Raw genomic sequence first — 16,821 nt, 5'->3', positions numbered from 1 at the left:
GAATGACTCTGATTCTCATTATATTGATTTCAGTGGGAAAACTTTCACTCATTTTAATGGGAACAAGACTGACCCTTGCTGAGGGTTTGGAGCCAGTCCAGTAAGGATCATAAGTCTATGAAAGGGAGGTACAACTGCACATTAGCTTCACTGCTTGGGCCCCCTTAATCAGACTGTGCTGTCAGCAAGCGGTCCTGCCTAGGCACACAGGAGGAGCTGGGTACCTGAAACTGCCAAACATCTAGAAAGCCTTCAAGCACAAATATTTGCCTAAACTCCGCATTTCAGACCCTAGGTAAGGATTGTTAAGCTCTGTTCATGTAGAGTCCAGAGCCTAGATTTCTTCCTAAAAGTAGGCTGCTACCAGTAGTTGTCTAAACAACTGTGCAAGATACACCTTTTTCAGCGGCAGGGGTTACAGATCCCCCCTTTTTTAGCATACCCAAATATTTAGGGCAATTAATTATGTAGTGGAAAACCCAAGTTCAGTGCCTTGCTCAATCATGTCCTGTCCATTGGGCCACAGGCCAAAACATACAATGAGATTTCTCAAATCTCCTACAGATTACTTGTAACTATGAAGCGAACAGTACAAGATTAATGAGGTAAGGGTGGCAAAAGAAAACACAAATCATTGTTAAGACAGTCTTAATTAATACTGTTTTTCTGTTCCCCAATATTTTAAAATAAAACCCATTGTGTAGTTAAGAAGACAAGTTTAAAAGGACAAAACAACATGTTCTTAAAAGTTGTCATTTCCCAGAATTATGATAATGACAGAAGTACAAAATTGCAAGATAAGAAGTGCACCCTAATAGTGCTTTTATTTCTCCAACTCTCCTGCTAGTTCTTAGATATATTTCAAAGCAAGTCAGTGCTCTGAAGCACTGACACTTTGGGAAGGATTCCACGACCCAGTCATGGTTCTTTAATGCCACTTAGGTCCCATGGGTTACCCCTTGTCCTCCAGCTGCCACTCCAAAGGCAAAGCATCTCCTGTGTTATTTGCCAATCCTGCACAGATGTCACAGCTACAACAGGGTGTCTAAAGTGGCCTGCTGGACACCAGGCATGATAAGGCAGGTAGGCAACTGAATCCCACCCTCTACTGTTGTCAGTTTGTCAAAGCGTGTTCAAAGGTCCATCAGGAATCATAGCTATGACTGCGTGGTAAGCTGTCAAAGTTACGGTCCTGCATCTCCTTGCAAGTTTTTGAGCTTCTCCAAGGAAAGGAGCATACATAGCTCAGTGCTGTGCAGAGATGTCAGCTCAGGTCCCAAACCCAGCGTGGCTGCTATAGCATACTGCTACTCTTCAAAGCCAGATAGCGAGGCTTTGTCAAGCCACGTGTATCCAGATGGATTTCCCTATGCTTCCCTCAAATCTTCCTTCACATAACCTATGACTTGGCCTCAAATGTGACTACTTACAAAGCTTGTGAGGTATTATAAAATCATTTTTTGAAGTGCATTTCCGTGCATTATTTCCATCAAAGTAATTTGCTGCTAAGATTGCCAGTGCCTTTCTATCACGAGAAAAACAAAATTTATGAGCTGTAAAGACAACGTGCAAATTGTTCATGATTCAATGAAGCTTCTGCTTTAAATGAAATACCCAAATAAGCTTTGAAAAACCTTGTTTTGGATGCAGGTCTGACTTACCTTTCCTCTATTTTGCATCTGTCCCACATTTCTCTGAACACTGAGTTTCTTTTTATGGGTTTCCTTCTCTGACTCGTATAATTGCACTTACCTGGAACATCTGTGTTTTTCAGGAGAGAAGGATAATAAAAGAACAAAGACTTTCAGCAGCAAGTAGCTGAAATGGTTAGGAACATAATCTATTCACAAGGTACGACTCCCCCCTGGCTCCCCAGGTGACTATAACTAGTCAATGTAACTCACTAGCATTTACTTTAGGTGCCAATTGACATTTGCTAATACACGCCCAGTTATAACCAGTTTTTATCATACTGGTAGGTCTCAAGAGTTCTACATTTCTGCAATGAGAATACATGAAGAGATATTTGCTGCCTTACTGTAAGCACTCACAATAACTGGATCAAAAGAAATCCAAATACCTGCCTACGTATTTGTTAGGAGACCTTCAGAGAAAGAAGTGGTTTGCATTGTTTCTTGTCATTCTGAAGCTGTCTTTGCTGGAGCCTCAAGAAATATACTTGACAGTGGAGCACCCTAACCTGCGTGCTTGTGAATAGCTTGGTAATTCCCTGCATGCTGGTGTGCTTTTTTAATTTAATTTAATTCTCCATGACATCATTTGAATAAATTACTAGGAATCAATTTTGAAGAGTATTTATTTTCATATTCTTTTTTTATTTTATTTTTTCTTTTTCTTGGAGTGAAACACAAGGAATTCTTTCTCAGACATGTTGATTATTTTCAAATATGGAATCTCTGAGTAAAAGTACTGAAGAAGTGTGACTGAATTAGTCTGCACAAAATCTTTAAATAACCCTGCTTAAGGAGACCAGGAGGACAGAGAAGTTTTTTGATAATGAAGTCCCACTCTTGCAAAGGTATTTGGTTTTGCATTTATTTCAAACAGGTTCTGTGCTGTGAAGATATGGTACTTGATTTGGTCACATCCAGTTGCAGATCATAGTACTCATTACTCATCCAAATGACAGTGTGATGATCTTTTCAAGACCTAGGGTTGATGATGCTTGGTTTTCTCATTAATACCATAGTCAAGCTGACTCAGACTGAAAAAGCTGTAAGTCAAGCACTAGGAAATCTGACAAAGATGGAATAGATGACTTATCATTGAGGGATTTTTTTTTTTAACTTAATCACCTACAGTTAAAAATGAACACACAAAGGTACACCTGTAGTGCCAGTAAACGAGAGCAGTTGCAGTACAAATTATGAAGAATAGAGTGTTGCCAAAAATTCATGCAGAGAAATGAATCTCTTCCTGATGGGCATCATTTTCCAAATGGGCTCTTGCATGCTGTTGTGGTTTGAATTATGAGTTTCATGCAGATACAATCTGCAGTTCAAGTGCACGGGCTGGTGAACAGTAGCTGCTTGTCTAGAAAAATGAAAACAAGTGATAGCCTAGCAAATGAGTATTGTAAATTTAAATTAACAGAGAGGTTGTCTGATTTAATCTCTGAGTGAAGGGCACATTGCTTGCAAAAATATCTCAGTGAAAGAAATAACTCCAGAAGAATTAAGTTTTTGACTTGTAACATCTGTGAATGTAACTTCGAGAACTCAAGGAATTAAATACTGCTTGTTGTCGATATATCAGCTGCAAACAAACTCTTTTAAATCATTATTCACAGAATCTGTAAAGTAATGTCTAGATAGGAGTCTCGGTCACTAGTTCCTATGTGAGCTGTTCAAACTGTGGTAATGGTTAGCTAAGGCCTGATGGTATTCTGTATCGGGCAAGATGAATCAGTCAGTTGAGAGAAGGTGAATTTTAAATTTGTTTTCCACAAATTAAACCTTACTGAAATTGTTCAGCCTTTTCAAAAGAAAGCACACTCCTTGCAATGTGTAAGTAAACAGTTTTCTGCACTATGGCCTCATGTCTTCCTCAGTGGGGAATCACCAATATGTGTATGTGGGACTTTCAGAGCTACCAAGAGCACAGTCACCTCAGGAGGCAAAGCAGAGCAGTAACGCTGCCTCATCTGCCCGCGCTGCCCAAGGCCCCTCCCCGGTGCTGCTAGTGCTGCTGATGGAGATCACAGTTTGTCCCTGAGCTCTGCAACACAGCAGACCTTCCTCTGCTTCCTTGTGTATTGCTTCCCGCCTGCGTAACTTACATTTTGGTCGTTTTTTCTAGTTTATTAGTACTGGAGTGTTTTATTGGACAACCTTTTAAAAATAACTAATAAAACATTTTCTATACTGTTGTAAGAGAGTGTCTAACTTTATTTTTCATCACCATAGCATTTGAAGTAATTCACAGTCTTTTTCCTCAACTTCACAGTCTTCCTTGGACAGGGAGATGTGCCATAATTCCCACTTTACACCTGAGGAACAAAAGCCCAGAAGGGTTCAGCTCCTTGCTCTGCTGAAATACTGAGGTACAAAAACCAGAATCTGACAACATGTAGATGTCTGAGCTTAAAACTATGGCCTATAAAGTCCCACCTAACCTCTCTGGGATCTGCAGAGGCTGAGGAGCTTGCTGGCCAAGTTTGCCCTTGGTGTAACACTCTTCTTCTGCAGGTATGTCTATATTAGCATGTTAGGTTAGACAGGGGTGCACTTTTGAAGCTGATCTCCTGATTGTCCCTGTCACCGTGCTTCACGGACGAGTCTCAAGCACTCAAGGGCTCAGATGAATTAAACTATATTTATTCCCAAAATGTACCAAATGCTTTTCAGCTGGTAATGGTGACTGAGTCCATGGGCTGAGGCTAGAGCTAGTGTAAGAAAGAACGTATATATAGTGTGGATATCAGGTGCTCCATACCACCTAAGTCACCGTACAAATCGGGGTTTTTGGATCACGCTGTTTGCTAGTGTAGACGCAGTTTGTAATGGTGATGGGTGCTGAGGTCTTTACAAGGCAGATCTGACCTCATCTGAAGTCATCCTGTGACACAGTTTGATATACACACACACACAATTCACTGTGACAGCAGTGAGGACAGCACAAAAATGAAATACAGTGCTATAACACAATTTTCAAAAGTATGTGATCTTTTCTCTGACAGTGAATCTATACTGATGAGATGACCCGGAAAATGGTGTACGTGGGTTCAGTGACCCCTTAGTCTCAGAAAGTTCAAATCTTCTTTTCCCAGACAAAACTCCCTTATTGATTTCACGACATACTGAGCTGGAAGTTGGTAGCTGTGGTACCAATAGTACCCAGTCTTGCCATCAAAAATACTCAGCTATTCATGAAAGCACATTTGTATATTTGATTGTAGCTAGGACTGGGAGCACATCCTTTCTGAGCCTTCATGAAGGAACTGAATTTTTCTTTTTTCCTGTTTTTGGCCCCACTGACAAACATGAAAATGCTTTAGGTGGTCAAATGCCAGAGAAGGTTCTGCCAGGCAGCAGCCCTCACCACCTGCTTGTGGAGCCATCTTCACTTTATTAGTAGAGTCAGGTTTTAATTTGTTTCGTGCAGAACTGGATGGCGGCTGAAATACTCCTCATACATGCTTTTTCACATCCAGGGCTTCTGGCTGACACACTTCCCTGGGGAGCGAAAAAAGCAGGTTTGAACCAGTTGAGCCATGCTTTCCATCAGCAGAATAACACCTTGCTTGGGATATGTGTGTGAGAGTACCCCTTGTGTACAAACCCCACAGAGCAGACTCACTGCCAATACACTTCCTCAGAACACCTTCCAAGGGAAAAGGTGTTCCTTCAGAATTACTGACCAGATCATAAAATATATTCTCTTACTCCTTCTTGGTTTGGCACAACGCAAAAGAAACCTGTTTTTAATCTTAACCATCCTTAGAATTCACAAGAATAGTTATGGGTCATCAACCAGCCACCTGAGGAGGTCTGAATTTGTTTTTTGAAATCTCAAGCCATACCAAGCAAACATTATCTTTAGAAGATGTTACCTTTATAAGACTCATGTACTTTGCAGCCTAATGGTGTAATTATGATTGATTTAATCTTATGAAGTCATCAAAGATTCTATTTCCTTTCTGAATAGCTACAAAAAATGCATAAGGTCTTAATGTGTTGGGGTACAAAAAAAGCAAATCAAAGCAAAGCACAGTTCCTGAGATTTATGAAGCTGAGGTACTACTTCAATTTTAATAAAACATAGCCGATGACAAAAAAGAAATATAAAAGTATCTAATTATAATTATATAAAATGTAACTGTGCACATTATATAAATGTAAAATTGTATAAAAAAATTGATGGCTAAGCTAGTCATATAATCACATCTCCATTGAAATAACCTTGACGGATAAAATAGAGTTGACATTCCAGGCAGCTGTCAAAAGGAAAGGAATATTTATTTTTCATCAGCATAGTTAACTTCAAGTGTTTTTTTCATATTTTGATCCTCTCACCCTATTTTCATAATTTAATAATATCAGCCTTTCCCTTTCCCTTTCATTTATTTTGCATTCATTCAACAATAAGGTAGAATACGCCTCAAATTAGGGACTGAATTCATCTCGTCTTAAGCTAGTCAGCTACAAGGTGAATGTCTACACATGAGCAATTGGCTTGACTCCACTACAGTCAATAGCAACCTAATCAACACCAGTCAATGGAGGCTAGAGAGCAACGCATTGCAGTCTAAAATTTCCACAAGGTAAACCATCCTTTATATGCCATTGCTTACATTTAATAGATCTCTGTTGGCACTAATAGCAACTAAAGAAGCTCAAAATTAGCCGTCACAGTTAAGTAGGGTAAATCCTATCCCAGGCCATTTATTCTCTTGGTCCTTTACATTCATCAGCATCTATGTGCATATGATGCTGTGATATGCCTTTCTATAACAAGTTTTTTCTTGTTACCAGTGCGATTTATCAATCCTGCATTAGCAATACTTTTTAAATAATTCTCTGGTCATATGTTTTATGTGACTTTGTGTCATGGCTTACCATAAACCATGCAATGTGTGATATTTACATAAATTAGTGCATTATGACTTTGGTAATTCTTTACGCTAATAATCCTATTTAAGTCTAGGCATGTCTTCCTAGACACTTAGGTCTGAAATGTTTATATAGACACTCCATTTGCTGTATTGGGAAAAAGGTCAATGACTTCAGATTGCTGATGCATACCCATTTTTGTAAATATTTTCAGCCTGTGTTTCTGGCTTCCTTACAGTATTTTATACTGGTGCTGTTTGAGAAATATTTATGTTCTGTAGCAACATGCAAGAGACTGTTCTTAGAAACTTGACTTTTAGTTCCAGAGGCATTGTTTATTCTTCTCTTCCCTTCTGTTAGTACTTACCAACCTCATCCTATTGTCAATCCCAGGTTTTAGGTCTGGAGGACACTCCAGCTTCTTCAACTCTAGGGAAAAAAAGGATGAAAAATACAATATTAATACAACATTGTTGGTGTTAATTCATTCACAAAAACAAGGGTTTCAAATTAGTCTAATAAGTATACACTGCATTGACCTCAGCTCACTAAGTTATGCAGTTTATCCTAAAGTTATTCAAGGTTTCTGGTTTTCATTAGAAAAAAAATCTGGCAACACCCAAAATCTTCCCCCTGCCTATTATAGTTCAAAATGCATTTGTGGCTTATAGGCAAAAGTATTATTTTAATCATACTGATGTTAAAAGATGAAGGTGTGCTACTTATTTTCTAGCAAGCCAGGAGCTAGCCAGCTACTGATGCGTGTGTCACATAGGTACAGAGGCTGGAGAAACGAACTGGGCAGAAAGCCCAGTCATTCCACTGGAGTAAACAAGCAAGCCATAAAGCTACCTCACTGACAGGAAGAAATCACATTAGACAGTAGATAGCAGAGCAGTAGCCTGTAGCCCAGATAGAGATTTGAGTTGTCCTGTTGCTTTCCTTTTATTGCCTGTTCATGTTAATTTTCAGGAGTGGAACGCCCCAGGGAAAAACATGTTTGATAGGACACTTAGTGCTAGACCAGATGGATCTATCATACAGCTTACAACTCCTTTTTCCTTAGATTGCTACTATTGTCTTCTCTCTGCTTTTTTTTCCACACTGCACTTAACTCCTTAACACCCTTTCTAGCCCTTTTTCTCTGAAACCCCTCCAGTTTGTCAACATTTTCCTGGCAATTTGGTATTTGGTTAGAAAGCAGTCAAGGTGCATTAGATGAAAGGTCTGCTTCTTCCCTGCTTCATGAGTCCTCTGGGTATCCATCTCCAAAACTACACTGGATTTTTAACCCATCATATTGCATTAGAGACATGGGTGTAAATCTTTGCTCACTATTGCCTTCCATCTTTCAGCATTAGAGCACTCCAATGTCTTTGCTCACACAGAGCGTATTTATGATGAAACTTATGGTTATACTGCTCACTGTATTTCAGAATTACATTTTAAAGTATGGGTGGATAAGAGGACGTGAAGTAAGAAGGAAAAGTAATGTTATGCCATTATGCTTATAACCAAGTAGACCTCTGCAGTAAGTAACAATCAATTCATATTTAGTAAAGCTTGCATATTTGTCACAGAGTATAAAACTGTTAATTTGAACACACAACTTTTATAAATGTAGAAGTCCTGAGAAAAAGACAAAGAAACTCATATTCCCTCTAAAAAAGCTATAGAGAAACAAAAGAATGTATCCACCTTCCCTAGGAGTCATCTCACCTCATTTTAGCAATCTAAAAGGTACGCACACATTTTAAACCTGGTTTTGTGTCCCTGTTTTAGCATTTAGAGAAATTACAAAACAACTATCTTTCTAGGATGTGGAGTGATTTACCTTCTGGAGGTGCCTGTTTTTTTCCTCATTGACAATAGAAACAGGCTGTTGAGATAAAACACCTGTCCTAATTCAAGCATCAGAAGACTGATCTACATCTGACCTGCTTGCCCTCTGCTCCTTTTGTGGTCACTGTCAAGAAGCAGATCTCCTCCACAGTACAGTTCACCTTATCCTTAGTGTTTGAAGTAGATTAGATGAACTACTTTCTCCAGATGTCTTCTTCTTTCCACTTATAAGAAAGAGTTACTTATCCTGAAACAGACATCTAGAGTTTAGACATCTCAAATCTAGTCAGATGAATTTGTTTGTTTGGGTTAGGTAACCTCAGACTCTTCCCCAGTGCTTACAATCTGGATGGGAGACATCCGTGCCTGCCGGTTTGTATGAGCATGGAACCTTGCAGTCCCTCAAGGAAGTGGGCTTCAGAATCCAAGCACACAGTGCTGCTGGGAAGCTGAATTAATCAGGACACCATCTAGAAGCACAAATACACAGCTTCCAGCCAGTGCCTGACTGGCATTGTGGCACAGGACAGTGTAGGCACACCAGCTTCTTCTGAAACAGCTTAGGTACTTACATCATGGAGCAAGACTAGGGACAGAGACAACTTCTAAATCTGCTGCTGAAAGTGAGAAGTGCATGTGGGATAACAGGTGAACTGTAGTCATTGTAATGTTACTGCCCTTTCAGATGAGGGTAAGCAGTAATCCATGAGGTGAGCTCTGCGAGAATATCCTACTATTAAACTGCACACTTTATAGTGCTCAAATTCTAAGATAAAGCACATCAAAGACCTCTAAATTATTTTGCAAAATTTTCCATGTGGCTGTAGAAGTTCTTTAAAGTACGGTTCATTTCTATCCTCTCTGTGGTCATTCTCTAACTAAGACATCTTTTTCAAGAAGCTCATTTCATTTTCAATCTTTTGTGACTCAGTTCTATTATAATTCTGCTCCACCATATACCTTTTCCTAGAGACTTTTTTTTTTTTAATAGATCTCTCTTTTTCTTTCTTTTTTTTAAGCTGCATGATGTCCTTCCCTTTCCAGTCTTGCCCCATCTGATTAAAATTACACAGCTTGTGTCAAAGGCTGGCTTCAGTAATTGGCTTTCTAGTGTCACCTGAATCCTTCTCTGCTCCTCCATACAGTCTGACCCTCCTGCAGAATGGGCATCCTTGTTTCATTGCTTCTCTTTTATGGTCTCTTCCCTGTAATGGTTTGGTCTGACTTTCACCCTTGAGCATGTTCTGAAGCTTAAATCTTATTTTGTTTTTTGTGATGGGAACTTCGTAAGCCGATCTTTGCAGTAAGAACAGGCACCTAGCTGCTGCTCTGCAGGTTTCGGCAAAGGTGGAGAATGGGAGGCAAGTAATGTCTCACTCCCAAATCTACCTCTAGGCCTCAATAGTGTAAGAAAAAGGAAATGTTGCTGCCTCAGAGATGGGGAGATGTGCTACCTGTGACCATGGGCAGAGACAGCCTGGCCAAAGTGGTGTAATTGGAAGAGAGATGGACAGCCCACTGCGAAGAGGCTCAGGAGTCTTGGTACCATGAAGAGCTGCCATACATTTATTCTGTATCTGTATTAACACTTGTTTAAAAAGGTTGCTATTTATTCTTCTAGGCAAACCAATGAAATGGCACAAATAAAAGTAGTGACATCCATTCAAATAAGCTATCTCTTAAAACTGTCAGGAGGGAAAAAAAAGAAAATCTCATCGTTTTTACAAACCCAAGGATAATTGTTAAGTCTTGCAATAGACTTTAAAGCTTCAATCTTTCCAAAGAGGGGAAAGAAAAAAAGCTAGAAAGCACTGTACTGATAACAGTATCATTTGGTCATGCCAGAACACAGTTTTACTTAGTGAAAGATGCAAAACTCTATAAATACCACCTATATAGAATATAATAAGTTCAAGCATTAATTTCCCATGTTGGAAACAAAAGCACTTACATAATATTGTCTCAGTATCAAGTGTGAATATTTTTCGGGTGTTTGTTACTTTATATGACACAGACCTCATTAATCTCTTAAAGCTCTTATCTTTGGGTCTCCTTATTTGCCAATAAATTTATCATAGCATTATTCACTAGCAGCAAAAAATACTGTAGTAAGCCTATTGTATGTTTTTATAGCTACAATAATTATTCTACAACATCTTATCCCTGATAATAAAAGTAGCTGTAGTTTTTAACAATTAAAAGCAGCACTGGATGCATGCTTTCCGTGTACAGTGATATTAAGTTCACTGTGTCACTGGTAGTTCTGCCTACCATCTCTCCTCCAGTTTATCTTTTTTCTGTCATCTTGCTCTACCTGACATCTGCACCAACCCGATGCTGTCTTTTCCAGTGCAACTCTGGAATAGTTTGCATCTGCCAACAACAGGGCCAAGCTTCATGGGTGCATTAGGATCTGACCTAAGAAACTCCTTGCTTTTTAAGCATCTTTTTGGGAAGGTAGCAAAATCCTTTCCCCCTTTAAACTGCCCACATAGACTTACTTATTAAGTAATGGTCTGGTTTTAGAAAATTAATTATGAAGGAACATTTTGTACACTGTATATTATGAGTGCAGCCACCAATGAGAGAAAACAGTCTTTTGCTTCTGTAGATCAGGTCTCCGATCATTCTCATGTAAGCTGTGGGCAAACCCTCTTTCTGCTGTGCCCCAGAGGACAATGTTCCCTTCCTTATGTCCTTGCTTAGAGTTTACCATGTGACTTTACCCCTGCATTGCCTGGGTTACATGTTTCTGCAGGGCAGGAGCAGTTAGGAGCCTTCCAAGCACAATTCTATGTGACAACTTGTTGTTGACTCCTCCTACCACTTTCCAAGACTGAAGATAAGAGACCAAGTTGGTTTTGATATCTTTACACAGTTCTTGCTAATCAAGAGAACTGTCTTTTTTACTTACGCTTTTGGCTACTGCTGTTGTAGCATGTTTTTACTCTTACATGTATCTGCTTGCCTTCCTTATCCAAGATAACAATTCCCAACTGAATTCATTAGACATTTACGTTGTCTTGAAATAAAAATTATTGACAAGCCTCCATGACATTTGTGAAAAGCAGTATTTTTAAGTGAACTTTAGAGGTTTAAACCCTAGAAATGCAAAATACACCATTTGATGAAATAACTTTTTTAGTCTTTTGCACTTCTAGTGTCACTTTCAATGGTGATTTATTTCTACAGTCTTCTCTTCATATAGCAGCTCTGTGGTAAACAAAATTAACTTGTCTCCCACAAACCTTATAGCTCCCGTTCCTTTATATTCTTTTTTCGGGAGATGGAGGAGGTTGGAGGGAATGCTACAGATCTGCCAGAAGCTTAAGAATTAGTTACAAATACTTTATACTTTCCAGTAGTCATCTGTTCCATTTTTGAGTCCCTCAGACTGTGTCAACAGTCATAATGTTCATAAGGGAACCATATGGCATAACAAGAAATGGAGAGGTAAACATGCATCGTCTGTGTACAAATAACCTGAACTTCTTTCTAGACAGTCCAGTAATAAAAAGAATTCATCTGAATCTTTAACCCAGGGGTCCTCAAACTATGGCCCATGGCCGGATACAGCCCCCCAGGGTCCTCAATCCGGCCCTCGGTATTTACAGACACCCCCCCGCCCTGCCGGGGGTTGGGGGGGGGGGGACCAAGCAGCCGCAGATGACTGCCTGCCACTGCATCCGCGCGCCGGCCCCCTGGTTAAAAAGTTTGAGGACCTCTGCTTTAACCAAAATGCTGTTTTCCTATATATTATCCTCTTTTCTGATTTTGCTAATTCTAAAGAGGGATTATTGTTCCTTTACTCAGGGGAAGAATCTCTTACTTCCCAGCAGAGAAGGAAATCTAAATTTAACTTTAAATTTTAAAAATAATTTAGCTTAATACTGGAAGTTTAACATTTCTCTAGTTGCAGAGAACAATGTAAGTGTTGCTGGACCCTTTAAACTTATATATATCGTGTGTATTAGGTCACTTTGCAGCCCCGTCTTATTGCACACTAGAATTCAGTTCTATTACTTTTAAAATAAGAGAACAGCATATTGTATGAAGTTCCATAATGATTAATGATGCATTTCTTCCATCATGATTAATGATGGAGGAAAGTAATTCTATTTAGTTAAGTGTAATTCTTATCTTATATTTAAATACCCTTAAAATCAGAAATACATAGATGAGTCACCCATCTTCTTGGTCTCTTACAAACTCCAGGAAAAGAAACTGATCCAGCTGATGAAATTCCAAGTGCAGCTTTTATTTTCAGAGGAGGTGAAGAAGGTCTTCTGGTAGTGATTGTATCTCAGCACTGCTGCTTGAGCTTTTGTTCATGGGAATGGAAAGAACATCAAGCGCACTTGGTTTCTGGCTGATCCTGATGCTTATATTAAGTTCTGCTGCAGTTCCCTTAGTTGAACGAAATGCAAAGATTTTTTGCCCCAGCTAACTACTGTACTGTGCTATCAAGAGGGTCCTATCATAATAAAAGAACGTTTCTGGTGTATCTAGGATACAATTTATGGATAAACTACTAGTTTGAAACTCAGCCTGCTTTAACAATTATGTATAAAATTGACTTTCTATTTACCTGATTTGTAACTTCCAAGAGCGTTTTCCAACTTGAACACCATTTTGAAGTGGCACAATGGCACTATGTACAGTCATGTATACTAATGGCTCTTGACTCCAACATTGCAAGGTTTTCCATAATTTTCACATATTTCTTATGAAATATAGTAAAGATTTTTTATGATAAAGACATTAAAAGAGATTTTATAGAAAAGATCCCTTTCCTGATAAAGACTGTGTAGCTTTTACAGAAGGGTGTGGGGAAGAGGAAGGAAAAATGCTAAGATTCAAACTGGGAAGTTGTTGCTCACTCAGCCTGCCACTCCTTTTACACTGATGTAACTGAGGTAGGAAGTAAGAGTTTTGCAAAGAAGGTAAGTGTCAAATCTATAATAGAATATTGGGATTGGGATACAATTTGTAATGTAAGCACACTGCTTGCCTCCCTAGCATTCTGCAAAGATGTTAGCATATACTTGTGCCAACAGCAGGACTAGTCCAGCCATCCACTCAGGACTGGGGCACTACCTAAACGCAATTAAAATCTGCACTGTATGCCTTTATTTTCCAGCATGTCTTCTTTTTAGAAAACTTAATGTTACAGTACATATGAAAAAACAAATCATAAAGAAAGTGGCACATTTCCTGAAGGTACCTAATTCTTCATTATTGAGTAGCCATCAATCCCAAATGCACAAAGAAGTTGGAGGCAAGAGGAGGGGGAGAAATGATAGCCAGAACAGTGAAAAGAAAGAGAAAAGCCTTTTCAATGGACTGAATAAGCTGTTTCATGGCTTTCCCTTCACTACAGTTATGAATTCACAGGGCCAATTGTCAGATACATACTCTGGGTTTAAAAGTTCAGATTTCCGGTAACAGTTTGTGTGTGTATGGTGCAGCAGAACACTTCCAGAAAAACCTGAACCCATAAAAACAAATCCAGATTGAAGGCCTCAGTGGAGTGTGATGGTGAAGCACAAGAGCAGACGAGGGACTTTAGCAATCACATGGAGATTTTTAGGCAGTCATAAAGCTCAACTTGTAGGGCATGAGGTGGGGTGGGTGCTACACATTAGTTAATGACTCTTGCAAAAATCATCTTTTCCAGCCACAGGCACAGCATAGTCCAGAAATTTCTGAGGAGAAGGATACAGACTTATTACATCCAAATATCTGAGCCATTTTAAGAACAAAAGCAAACATCCTGCAATAAGTACCCAGAAAAACCCTGGGACACTTTCTGATCCCTAATATTTTCACCTAGAACAAAATGGATTTATATTAAATATTATATGGAGAATCTTTGCATTGCCTTCAGTGTGCCTTCAGGCTTTTCTGTTGGACCAAGATTGATTGTCTGTTTACAAGTGAGTTATAAGACAAGTAAATATACTGCAGATCGCATCTGGGTTAAGATTATAGAGGTGGCTAGAGAAGCTGGTATATTATTTTTCATACTGGAGAGCAATACACAATGCAATCCAGAAGCATAATTCATAATGTATTCATATGTAACTCTTAAAAGTGAGCTAGCAAGAGATTTACAGGCTGAAGCTGCTTGTCTGCTACAGTATGAAACAGCTTCCAAAGCAGCTTTTGTAAGCACGATAAATGGTAGAGGAGTCGATATTGACTGATGGGTTCAACACATACAGTTTCAAAAGGGTGTGGAACCCTGAAAAAATTGTTTGGCTTAACAAATAAGTGGTGGAAGCTTTCCTAGACACACAGCAAATAACTTAATTGCCAACCTGGTTGTATATAGAGAGAGTGCTGCTCTTCAAATTTTATCAAGTAATGCTCTAGGAGCATGCCTATGTTTTAAAAGGCACATCATGTTCTTTCTTTCACTGGTTTTATTTAGTTACTGGGCAGATCTGACATTGCTGGCTTTAATTTCTGAACACAGTGTTCCTCTGTTTTCAGAGGTTATATAAAATGTTATGTATATGCATTTCAAGACAAATAGTATTAATTAAAATGACAATTTCATCTGTAGGTTAGCACTGGGTCATATTAAATTAATATGCAGGGATGGTACAAACTTAATAAGAATATTAAGAGTGAAAAATTCTTTAACATGTCTTACTGAAATCGAAGAGGATCTTTCAGTGAGTGATTTCTCAACATCACAGTCTATCTTTGGTCAGTTCTTATTTTTAAATAAGATTGGTTTATGCTCTAAGCACTGGATGACTTGTACAATTCTGATAGTAAGCCAAGGAAAATTGAAAGCAAAGAATTAGGTAAGCAGTTTAGAAACCAGTGGTGTAACGACAGGTTGCAAGCTCTTACTCAGTTTTGGTTAACTGGTCAGCCAGCCAGGCTAAGGAAAAGGAACTGGTGCTATTCAATCCATTGATTACATCTCATTTAGACTGTGTCTGTACTAGTAAATACATATGCTAAGGACCACCCTCAGGCACTGAGGCCAAATGGCAGGGAAGAGCCAAGTGCACATTAATAACACTCTTACTTCCCAAAATACTGTGGCTGCATGCAAACTGCCCTTCAGGAATGGTTGCTTGGCCATGCTGTGATCTGAGCTGTGCCCAGGAATTTGGTCCAGACTGTCAGTACGAGCCTTGTTCAGGGCCTGCAATGCTTTCTGGCACCGATTAATTTGATAATGTAGAACCAGCTTTGTAGACCAGAGATAGTAAAGAAGGAAGTATACTGTTTGGAAGGCTCTTCTCTCCATTCCCAGCTCTGTGACTCCATCACTGATGGTCAAGACCTCCAGTTTCAGCCCTTCACCAAATTAGGCACCAGGAAGGCTATCCCCCAGCCTGTATCTAGACATCTCATTTTTCTGAAGTTGAAGTGGGTTGAAGCCTGCCTAGAAATAGACGCCTAAATGTCTTGGAAGTACTGAACCAAGTTCATTAATGTGGCTGGTTGCACAACAAAACTAATGAAGCAGGAGGATCGTGATAAGCACAATTCCTGAGCAATGCAGAAACCAAAATAAACATGTTAAGGCCAGACGAGATCATGAGAACATTCATTTTGTCATCCTGAAATGGTTTTGCCTGCCATGCTTTTTGCTGAAGACCTTCAAACAGGTAATGCGTACAACTCTAATAGTGCTCATAACTAGAAAAGTCACCAAATATCTAGTTCACACATAAATACTATTTTTTGTGTGAGGAATGCAGAGGGGTTTTCCAGGTCTCCTATGATGTGCTCAAACATATTTTTTGAAACAGAAAAAAAAAAAAAAAAAAAAAAAGGTTCCAACTGTGAGTTTCATAATGAAGTGTAGATCCTCTTCTGGTTTCATTCAGCTGTATAATCAGATGATCCTGTGGCTAGTCACAGAAGAAGGAATGAAATGTACCTACATTCTGTTATGTAAGATGCTTTATGGCTGATCAGATATGTGAAAACAGCAAGACTTGCTTTCATCTACTAGAATAAGCCATTTCTCATGTATGTTTGAAGTTATTTCTCACTATTTTGTATAATGATGAAAGTTTAATTATTAGACAGATGTTATTGTGTTCTGCTTTTGTACAAAATCATCCTGAAGGGCTAAAAAAATCCGTACTTCAACTTTTGATAATTTTTCTTCAAGCTTTGCAAATAGTTTTGTGAAGACTGCCAGTTTATTTGAGTAGTAAACAGACTTACTTATGATTTCAAGCCTATTTTCTATGTATATATATTACAGACCACTCAATTTTCTCAATTATACAGGAACCAACTCATGAAGTCCAATGAAATTACACGTATGAAGTAAAAAACATATTTCTGTAAGTATACTCCCACAAGTAAACGTTTCCAGAAACTTAGGGGCACCCTGCTATCTCCCAGTGAATTATGAAAAAACAAACAC

General features: G+C 38.9%; 1 long non-coding RNA gene across 1 annotated transcript in view; it reads left to right on the top strand.

Moving 5' to 3' along the window:
• Positions 1 to 16,821, top strand: part of LOC308059676 — a 49,893-nt gene extending 33,072 nt beyond the window's left edge. The window contains exon 2 of the long non-coding RNA XR_013926363.1: positions 1 to 16,821. This exon is cut by the window's left edge and continues 13,963 nt beyond it. This is a non-coding gene — a long non-coding RNA (uncharacterized lncRNA).

This window comes from Falco punctatus, assembly GCF_963210335.1.
Source record: "Falco punctatus genome assembly, chromosome: 2".
NCBI classification, from domain to species: Eukaryota; Metazoa; Chordata; class Aves; order Falconiformes; family Falconidae; genus Falco; species Falco punctatus.
Note: the sequence above shows the minus strand (reverse complement) of the source record. Positions and strands in the feature narration are given on the sequence as shown.